This window comes from Bos mutus, chromosome 1, assembly GCF_027580195.1.
Source record: "Bos mutus isolate GX-2022 chromosome 1, NWIPB_WYAK_1.1, whole genome shotgun sequence".
NCBI lineage: Eukaryota > Metazoa > Chordata > Mammalia > Artiodactyla > Bovidae > Bos > Bos mutus.
This window is the reverse complement of record NC_091617.1, coordinates 127126333-127138162: the sequence shown is the minus strand read 5'-3', so window position 1 is coordinate 127138162 and position 11830 is coordinate 127126333.

The following is an 11830-nucleotide window of genomic DNA, read 5'->3' as shown; positions in this document are numbered from 1 at the left end:
CTCTGAATAATAAGGCTAATAATGTTCTCTTTCATATAATCAGCACAAGAGAAATTTGAGGTTTTGAGAGTAGCTTGGGGCTAATACAAAGTAAATAGTTTACTTACTTAATTCAATCAAGAAAGTACTTATTTTCCTGTGGAATTCAAAACCTTTCCTTGCAAATTAAACATATGAATATGTCATAAAAAATGTGGCTCACCTTTTGAGAGTATGCATGTCCCCCAAGATTGGTTAATGAGTAAAAATCACACTAGAATGATTTCATAAGAAGGAAACATCACACTGGAAAACCTGGTTCCCAACCCTGAGACATGGTCCCTGTCTTAGTCCATTCACACTGCTATAACCAAAAATACCATAGACGGAGTGGCTTAAATAACAAACCTTTATTTCTCACAGTTCTGGAGGCTGGGAAGTCCAAGATCAAGGCCCAGATGTGGGATCTGGTGAGGACACATTCCTGCCATGTTTAGGACAGCAGTCTTTGCTGTGTCCTCAACATGGCAGGACAGGCAAAGAGTTGTTTGGTTTCTTTTTAAGGGCACTAATCCCACTTGTTAACTCTCTGCTCTCATGACCTAATCACCTCCCAAGACGTCATCTCCAAATACCATCCCACTGGAGATTAGGTTTTAATGTGTGAATTTTGTTGGGGACACAGTCTACAGCAGTTCCAAACTGACTCCATGTTTCTTTGAGCCCTACTACATCTTAACTTACTACATCTTAACTGGGAAAAATTGAAGGCAGGAGGAGAAGGGGATGATAAAGGATTAGATGGTTGGATGGCATCACTGACTTGATGGACATGAGTTTGAGCAAGCTCTGGGAGTTAGTGATGGACAGAAAAGCCTGGCATGCTGCAGTCCATGGGGCTGCAAAGAGTTGAACATGACTGAGCAACTGAACTGAACTGAACATCTTAATTAAAAGAGCTTCCCAACCAGAGACCTCACAAATTGAACAAAAATGGACCTTTTTTGGCAGAAGGAAGAAGCTCCCCAGCACCAGAGGAGTACAAGGAGAAACTGAGGGTTCATGATTCGGGGATGCTGGGGGAGTGTTCCCGTATCAACAGGGCCTGGGGCAGATGACCATTGAGGTCTATTCCAGTCCTGCTGGTACAAGCCTCTTGTTATCAGCTTGAGCCAACTGCCAGCCCTCTCACCCCCTTACCTGCTCTGCAACTGCTGCAGAAGCGCAGTAATCACTGTTAAGACTTAGTGCTAACACAAAGGTGGTAGACTGTGGTTAGGAAACCAAAGATCCATCTCATACTTTGATTTGAAACAGGAACACAGAAATAGCTTTCCTTTCCCCTAACTGTCACATTAGTTTAATTTACCACAGGCCAGTACCCTTGCCTAGAAAATCCCATAGACGGAGGAGCCTGGTGTCCATGGGGTCGCAAAGAGTCGGACATGACTGAGCGACTTCACTTTCACTTTCTTTCATCACAGGCTTACTGCTTCTGGACAGCAGGCTCTAGAAAATTCTAATAGTGATTCCTCAAATGCCAGCCAGGGTGAGAGACTGCAACATCTCACTGGTATGTCAAAATGACCCACAAAATAAGTACTCCTATGGTCATCCTTCCCATTTCATAGGTGAACAAACATCAACTTTAAGAAAGTGATTTCACCCAAAGCTACATAGCTAATTACTAACCACACTGAAGCTTGAATCCAACCAGACTGATGCCGAAGCCCCCAAACTGGAACTGCTGGTCCAGGGGCTATACTTGGCCTGTAAGTCACATCGCTATTCTGCCTCCCAACAGAGCAGTTCACTATTTATCACCTACCATACCCAGCCATGGCTTTCCTTGTGGCTCAGTCAGTAAAGAGTGTGTCTGCAGTGCAGGAGACTGTCTGCAATGAAGGAGACTTGGGTTTGATCCCTGGGTTGGGAAGATCCCCTGCAGAAGAGAATGGCACCCCACTCCAGTATGCTTGCCCGGGAAATCCCATGGACAGAGGAGCCTAGCGGGCTATAGTCCATGGGATTGCAAGAGTCAGACACAACTTAGCAACTAAACCACCACCATAGCCAGCCATGGCATAAGATGGCCTACAGCCTTCATTCCCTTAATCCCCACAACCATCCTATGAGGCAGATATTACAATTCCCATTTTACCAAAGAGAAAATTAAGGCATCCAGAACTAAAGCACTCACCCCAAGAAGAGAGATCTAAGAGGCAGAGGTAGAATCCACAGCCACATCTGGCCAACCCCCCAGTTGTCTTCTTTGCCCTTTACCAGGTTGCTCTGATTGACGTGTCCCCATGGGAGCTGGCAGGTTTATTTACAGTGCAGTTGTTCATGGAGTAAGAAATGAAATATTTCCCCAAGAAAATTAGGAGGCCACAGCCAATAATGACTCCAAAAGAAATATGACTACAAATGGTGGTATAATCCTGTGCTTTTGATAATTCTCTCAAGGGAAGATGCATTATGCTAGTTTATCACTTTAAATAAATTCTCAGCAACCTATTTACCTGCCAGTTTGTATCTGTGGAGACTGTTTTTGCAACATCAGATAAATGAGCAATTAGAGACTTTAAAAGGCTCTTAAATGTGGTGGAGCTTATAAATGTGAACTCCCAGGGATGGTAAATGTCACATCAAATGTCTTGAGTATTCATTTCGTGTCTACCCTTTGTTTCAACAGCTGTGATATGGCACTCCTTATCCTAATCTGAGGACACCTGCCTTCTAGCAGGATATAATGAGAAAACTGGGGACCTGGGACATAGGTTGCTTGGATTCTAGACCCAGCCACCCTTAAATGAACTTGATCAAATCAACATTTCTCTCAGTTATTTGTTAATAAAATGAAAGGGTTGAAACTAGAGTATTGTTAAGAGCTCTCCAAGCTCTAACATAACGGCTTCACAAATCTATGCTTTGACTATAAATAGTTTCATTCTTTATAATTCCTTGGCAGGATCCTAAACAAGGGCAAGTTTAGCCCTGAATTAATATTTGTTATCATTGTCGTCATCATCATTATTGGGTGAAGTCAGAAAAAATCTGTTTGCTGCAAAACAAGTAGAACCATGATCTAAAATTCTACCATTAGAGATTTATTTCTTTTGAGTTAGAGGGTTTTAAAATATCTCAGACAAAAGAAATGCTCTGAGGCAATGGGTTACTTTTAAAAAGCAGAAATTTTCTTGCTTTTAAATGAAATTCTTGAATGTGCCCCTCAATACAAATCATGGGGCTTCCTTGGTGGCTGTAAAGAATCTGGCTGCAATGCATAAGACCCAGTTTTGATCCCTGAGTCAGGAAGATACCCTGGAGAAAAGAATGACTACCCATTCCAGTATTCTTGCCTGGAGAATTCCATGGACAGAGGAGCCTGGCGAGCTAGAGTCCATGGGGATGCAAAGAATTGGATACAACTGAGCAACTAACACTTTCATACAAACCATAGCTATTGAATTTTCTGGATAAAGTGAGATATGGAGTAGGCACGGGAATGGGCAGGAATCCCTGGGAGTTCCTCCATTTAGGATTTCCTGAACTCTTACATGGCCCCAAGGTACTACTCCAAAACCTAGGATTCATTGAGCAACCATTCAAAACATTTCTATAAGCCACTACCAGCTCACATTCTTTAAGGATTAAAGAACTAACAGAGAGCAAGTTGAATGATGGGTGGGTGCTGAGGAGACCAGATTCTGAGATGGAAGGGAGAGGAAAGAAAAACTATACTGAGACTCTTCTGTCCACCACATACTTTGCTAGGTTCTTTAGATATGCAGTAAGGGGAAAGTATTTAAATTAAATATATTCACCAAGGCCCAGGACCCATGCCAATCCTTCTACTTATGCACTGGACCGATCCCCCTTCTCTACTCAGGAGGTTGCTCCAGCAATTCTCCCCTGTCTCCTAATTCAGTAATTTCCCACATGGACCACAGACATGGCTTCCTAACTGCTTCCCCACCAATCTACTGTGTCTATCAACATAGCCACTCTGCCCAGAACCACCGATCGTTACGCTCCAAGTAAAAGCCAAAGTCCATCACAAGTGTCCAAGGGCCGCACACTTAGGGCCTGATCCCATCTGACATCTCCTGTTCACTCCTTCTCTGCTGCAGCCACAGTGTCTTCCTGCTGCTCCTAGAAAATCTCAAGCACATGCCTGCCAAGGTGTCTTTGCATTGGTTGTCCTCTCTACCTGGGATAGTCTTCAGTTCCCCAGATAGCCACAGGGCCCATTCCCTACGTTCTTCAAGCATTCTCTCCAATGTCCCCTTCTCACCAAGTTTCCCAATTTAATACTGCAGGCTGCCCACTATCTTGGGCACTTCCACATCCCTTCCTGTTCCGTAACTTTGTTTGTTGAAGTCTCAACCCCCAATAACTCCAAATGGGACCTTATATGGAAATAGGGTCATTGTCAGTGTAATTAGTTAAGATGAGGTCACACTGGAGTAGAGTGGCCCCTAATCTGACTGGTGTCCTTAGAAAAAGATAAAATTTGGACACCGAGACACACATACATACAGGAAGAATGCCAGGTGAGGATTGCAGTTAAGCTGCCACAAGCCGGGGAACTACCAGAAGCTGGGAGAGGTCCCTGGAACAGATCCTTCTCTAGATCTGGCAGAGGAAGCGTGGTCTTGATCCCAGACCTTCAGGCTCTGGACCAGTGAGACAACACGTTTCTGTTGTTTATGTCACCTGGTCTGTGACACTTTGTTACAGCAGCCCTAGCTAACTAATATACTTCCTCTGCTCTGCTTTTCCTCTTTCCCATGAAATTTCAACGAATCATCAGATTTACTCATTTGTTCCTTTTAATGTCTAGTGTCTGGCTCCCCTTTTTGGACCATCACTTCTGAGGGGGCACAGGTCTTTGTCTACTCTGTTCACTCATGTATAAGGTATCAATATAAAGAATTAAGTGAATGGCCCTCCCTGGTGGCTCAGATGGTAAACAATCTGCCTACAATGCAGGAGACCTGGGTTCAATCCCTGGGTCTGGAAAATCCCCTAGAGAAGCAAATGGCACCCCATTCCAGTATTCTTGCCTGGAGAATCCAATGAACGGAGGAGCCTGGCGAGCTACAATCCACAGGGTCACAAAGAGTCGGACATGACTGAGCAACTAACACACACACATTCAATTATTGAGTGTTAGTCCCTTAGTCGTGTCCGACTACTTGCGACCCCATGGATTGTAGCCTGCCAGGCTCTCTGTCCATGGGATTCTCCAGGCAAGAATACTGGAGTGGGTTGGCATTTCCTTCTTGAGGGGATATTCCCAACCCAGGGATCGAAACTGGGTCTGTCATATTGCAGGCAGACTCTTTACCGTCCACACCGATGAGGAAGCCCACACACACAGATTAAGTGAATGCTTTCAAATGAAGGATAAATGCACATATTTGCCTCCTTTATTCTATGTTCTCAAGAAACCATAATACAGTTCTACCTCACTCTTCTGTCTTAGCTCTCAGACTGACTGCCCAGCACCCTCCCTCACCTCTTTCTTTCTGCCCCTGGGGACAATACCAGCAGGTTGCTAGGGCCTTACAATGAGAAAATTGTGGCCCAAGATGGTGCAATTAGATTCATGTTGCACATATTTAAACCTCAAAATTGCCCTATGAAGCATATGTCATAATCCCATTTCATAAATAAGAAAACTGAGGTTCATAAAAGTTAAGCAATATGCCCACAGATCAGATCAGATCAGTCGCTCAGTCGTGTCCGACTCTTTGCAACCCCGTGAATCTCAGCACGCCAGGCCTCCCTGTCCACAGCACCCTGCAATTTATGCATGTTGACCTTTCAACCTTCTCTCCTCAACATGGCAGCTTCCCAGAGATAGGAACAGCATTTTATCTTTTTTTTCCGGCTAAGCTGGATCTTCATGGAGGCATGCAGGCTTGGTTATTTCCAACATGGGCTTAGTTGCTCCAAGGCATGTTGGATCTTAGTTCCCTGACCAGGGGCAGAATCTGCATGCCCTGCATTGGATGGTGGATTCTTAACTAGACCTCCAGGGAAGTCACAGGAAGAGCATCTATACTGTATTATCAGCTGCTAGGCCAGCCGGGCACACAGGACGTGCTCCATGAACACTGCTGAACTCTCCATAGGGACACCACTGGTGACAAAGTTGGACCAGAACACGGTCTGACCCCACAACCAGGGCTCATACTTCCTCACTCCCCAACCCCAAGGAAACCATGTTAACACCCCTCTGGACATCCTCTGATACACACTACACATCGTAGACGAATAGGCACGTGTCTTTTTTTTCTTTCAAAAAATGAGGTCTTATATACTCCTGTGTGCTTCTTGCTTTTCTCATTCAACATTATTCCCCAAAACTCCTGCAGGTGAACTGGGTTGGCTCTAAATTATTCCTCTTAATGATGGTACACTATCACAATTTATTCAACCATATGTCATTGTTGGGTATTCATTTTATTTCTAGGGTTTCTTTTCTTTTCGTTAGTGTTGCTACATTAAGGATCCTTAGACCTATGGAAGATTTCCAGGAGTGAGATGATTATATTAAAAAGTAAATGTGTATGTGATTCTATTTGTTATAGTTAAAATTTTCAAACATATAAAAGTCATGGAAATAGTATAAAGAACCCCCATAAACCTAATGGCCAGCTTCAGCAGTTATCAGGTCATGGCCAGTTTGTAATCTCTCACCCACTTTCATCTCTTTCATGTAATCTCTTACCCACTTCGCTACAGTCTAGATTATTTGGGGGAAGGGGAACAGATATTTTATCACTTAATATAAATGTATCTGTCTTTACCTGTAAAAGTTAAGAACTCTCCTAAATAACATAACCACAATACCATTATCAAACCTGAAAAATTAATAATCACTTCTTCCTATCATTCAATCTTCCAGCGGTATTCAAATCCCTCAGTTGAATCATGAATAATAAATAGTTTTACAGCTTGTCCAAATCAGGATCATAGACTCAAAAATTACAATTGGTTTATATGTCTCTTGTATCTTAGGTCTCTTTTAAATCAGAAATTTTCACCTTTATATCTGTAATGTGTGTATCTCCCTTGCAAAGTCTCTTGAAGAAACTAGGTCATTGTGTTTTCCACGATCTGCGCTTTGCAAACTGTTTCACCTTGATATCAACTGTCCTGAACAACTGGCAGTTAGATCTAGAAGTCTGGTCAAAGTCAGATGAGAACTTTTTGCAATACATTATAGGTTGTGCTGTGTACTTACATCCAGGGGGTGCACAAAGTCTGATGGTCTTTGGAACTATTAGCTGTCCCTGGTGATATTGTCTAGATCAGTAGTCCCCAAATTTTTTGACACCAGGGACCGGTTTCATGGAAGACAATTTTTCCATAGACCAGGAGGGTGGGGGATGGTTTGGGGATGATTCAAGGGCATTACATTTATTGTGCACTTTATTTCTACTATCATTACATCAGCTCTCCCTCTGATCATCAGGCATTAGATCCTGGAGGTTGGGGACCCCTGTCTAGAGTCACCTTTTCAGTAGGAGTTGCAATGGATGATATCACAATTCAATCCCTCTTCGATCCTCACAAAAGTCAGGATACTTCTGTGAAGAGAAAATTCCCCTTATACAGTTCATATAACAATATCTAGATAAATTATTCTCTCCCTTTATTTACCAGGTCTCAAAATAAGTTAGTTTCCTATTATCATCCAAGTGAGGGTTGTTGGGATTTTTTTTCTTTTGTTTCAGTTATCTTTGTGATTATCTTTAAATGTGAATGGTTAACAGACTAGCTCTCTTTCTCTCCAGAAAAATGACCTTGAGTTAACTCCTAGCTCTGTTACCCTGGAAACATAATAAAGGTGAAAGTCGTCTATGTTACCAGGTAACATTGCTTATAAAATGACTTCTAATTAGTAAACTACACCTGGCCTTGGAGGATTGTGAATTAACTATAAATATCTAAACGGGATCCATAGTTTGAGCTTCTCTGAATGCAGTGCATTCTTGTAACTGCATGTCCCTTGCTAGGACCCCTGGAAACTATTCCCCCGGGAGGAAGTAAAACATATTGTTTCATAAGGGAAATGCCACTCATAAGCCGGGATGGCTCCCATACCCATCAGTTAGGCCCAGTTCCCCAATAAACAGACTATGAGATGGAAATTTATGCACTAGAGGTGTACTGGAGAGGGCTCATGGGGAGTGAGGGGAACAGGATTGTACAGCAGGACAAGTTAAACTGTAACATACTTGAAACTGGAAACCTCAGCCAATCCAATTGGACTTCCTCAGTAGCTGGTGACTGAAAGTCGCTCAGTCGTGTCCAACTCTTTGCAACCCCATGGACTATACAGTCCATCATATTCTCCAGGGTAGAATACTGGGGTGGGTAGCCTTTCCCTTCTCCAGGGGATCTTCCCAACCCAGGGATTGAGCCCAGGTCTCCCACATTTCAGGTGGATTCTTTATGAGCTGAGCCACAAGGGAAGCCCAAGAATGCTGGAGTGGGTAGCCTATCCCTTCTCCAGGGGATCTTCCTGACCCAGGAATCAAACCAGGGTCTCCTGCATTGCAGGCAGATTCTTTACCAACTGAGCTATCAGGGAAGCCTCAGTAACTGGGGTGGCTCCAATTTAGGCAGAACTGCTCCCTAAATTGGAGCTTAATCTAGGGCAAGGCAGTGCTCCTCCACTGAAAGCAATTCCCAAAGAAAGATTCAGATGTGGACTGCAAGCAGCCAACAAGATGAGTAAGTATCTCAGTCTTAACAAAGATACATGGATAATGCATTACAGCATCATTGTACCCACTCATTGGTCTCATTCCTTTGTACATGAGCTGTCATACCGGCCCCTGCCCCTGATGTGCTATTCTTCTTTCCTTGTATCCTCTAGCAAGGCTAAATGAGCTAGTGCCAAAAGGGGACTTGTTGACTTTTGTAAAATGTATATCCACATCCACATTTGTTTTATACACATCCTGCCCTAGACCTAGGACCATCCATTTGTCCAAAACGTCTTGGTTCATTTTGCTGAAATTCAGAGACCATAATATAGGAGACAAGAGGATTCATTAACCTGGAATGTTAGGTCCATGAATCAAGGTAAATTGGAAGTGGTCAAACAAGAAATGGCAAGAGTGAACGTCGACATTTTAGGAATCAGTGAACTGAAATGGAGAGGAATGGGTGAATTTAACTCAGATGACCATTATATCTACTACTGTGGGCAAGAATCCCTTAGAAGAAATGGAGTAGTCCTCATAGTCAACAAAAGAGTCCAAAATGCAGTACTTGGATGCAATCTCAAAAACAACAGAATGATCTCTGTTTGTTTCCAAGACAAACCATTCAATATCACAGTAATCCAAGTCTATGCCCCAACCAGTAATGCTGAAGAAGCTGAAGTTGGACAGTTCTATGAAGACCTATAAGACCTTCTAGAACCAATACCCAAAAAAGATATCCTTTTCATTATAGGGGACTGGAATGCAGAAGTAGGAAGTCAAGAGATATCTGGAGTAACAGACAAGGTTTGGCCTTGGAGTACAGAATGAAGCAGGGCAAAGGCTAATAGAGTTTTGCTAAGAGGATGCACAGGTTATAGCAAACACCCTCTTCCAACAACAGAAGGAAAGACTCTACACACGAACATCACCAGTGGTCAATACCAAAATCAGATTGATTCTATTCTTTACAGCCAAAGATGGAGAAGCTCTATACAGTCAGCAAACACAAGACCGGGAGCTGACTGTGGCTCAGATCATGAACTCCTTATTACAAAATTCAGACTTAAATTGAAGAAAATAGGGAAAACCACTAGACCATTCAGATATGACCTAAATACAGTGGAAGTGACAAACAGATTCAAGGGATTAGATCTGACAGACAGAGTGCCTGAAGAACTATGGACAGAGGTTTGTGACATTGTACAGGAGGCAATCATCAAGACCATCTCCAAGAAAAAGAAGGGCAAAAAGGCAAATGGTTGTCTGAGAAGGCCTTACAAATAGCTGAGAAAAGAAGAGAAGCTAAAGGCAAAGGAGAAAAGGAAATATATACCCATTTGAATGCAGAGCTCCAAAGAGTAGCAAGGAGAGATAAGAAGGCCTTCCTCAGTGATCATTGCAAAGAAATAGAGGAAAACAATAGAATGGCAAAGACTAGAGATCTCAAGAAAATTGGAGATACTAAGGGAACATTTCATGCAAAAAATGGTCACAATAAAGGACAGAAATGGTAGGGACCTAACAGAAGCAGAAGATATTAAGAAGAGGTGGCAAGAATACACAGAAGAACTGTACAAAAAAGATCTTCATGACCCAGATAACCATGATGGTGTGATCACTCACCTAGAACCAGACATCCTAGAATGCAAAGTCAAGTGGGCCTTAGGAAATATCACTACGAACAAAGCTAGTGGAAGTGATGGAATTCCAGTTGAGCTATTTCAAATCCTAAAAGATGATGCTGTGAAAGTGCTGCACTCAATATGCCAACAAATTTGGAAAACTCAGCAGTGGCCACAGGACTGGAAAGGGTCAGTTTTCTTTCCAATCCCAAAGAAAGGTCAATGCCAAAGAATGTTCAAACTTATACACAATTGCACTCATCTCACACGCTAGCAAAGTAATGCTCAAAATTCTCCAACCTAGGCTTCAACAGTACATGAACAGAGAACCTCCAGATGTTCAAGCTGGGATTTAGAAAAGGCAGAGGAACCAGAGATCAAATTACCAACATCCATTGGATCATAGAAAAAGCAAGAGAATTTTAGAAAAACATTTATTTTCTTCATTTACTACACCAAAGCCTTTGACTGTGTGGATCACAACAAACTGTGGAAAATTCTTCAAGAGATGGGAATACCAGACCACCTTACCTGCTTCCTGAGAAATCTGTATGCAGGTAAAGCAGCATCAGTTAGAACTGGACATGGAATAACAGACTGGTTCCAAATCAGGAAAGGAGTATGTCAAGGCTGCATATTGTCACCCTGCTTATTTAACTTATATGCCGAGTATATCATGAGAAATGCCAGGCTCGATGAAGTGCAAGCTGGAATCAAGATTTCCAGGAGAACTATCAATACCCTCAGATATTCAGATGATATCACCCTAATGGCAGAAAGCGAAGAACTAAAGAGCCTCTTGATGAAAGTGAGAGAGAGTGAAAAAGTTAAAACTCAACATTCAGAAAACTAAGATCATGACATCTGGTCCCATCACTCCATGGCAAATAGATGGGGAAACAGTGGAAGAAGCAAATGAGAGACTTTATTTTCTTGGGCTCCAAAGTCACTGCAGATGGTGACTGCAGCCATGAAATTAAAAGATGCTTGCTCCTTGGAAGAAAAGCTATGACCAACCTAGACAGCATATTAAAAAGCAGAGACATTACTTTGCCAACAAAGGTCCATTAAATCAAAGCTATGGCTTTTCCAGTAGTCATGTATGGATGTAAGAGTTGGACTGTGAAGAAAGCTGAGCGCTGAAGAATTGATGCTTTTGAACTGTGGTGTTGGAGAAGACTCTTGAGAGTCCCTTGGACTGCAAGGAAATCCAACCAGTCAATCCTAAAGGAAATCAGTCCTGAATATTCATTGGAAGGACTGATGCTGAAGCTGAAACTCCAATACTTTGGCTACCTGATGCAAAGAACTGACTCGTTGGAAAAGACCCTGATGCTGGGAAAGATTGAAAGTGGAGAAGAAGGGGCTGACAGAGGATGAGATGGTTGGATGCTATCACCAACTCTATGTGAGTTTGAGTAAGTTCCAGGAGTTGGTGATGGACAGGGAAGCCTGGTGTGCTGCAGTCCATGGAGTCGCAAAGAGTCAGACACAACC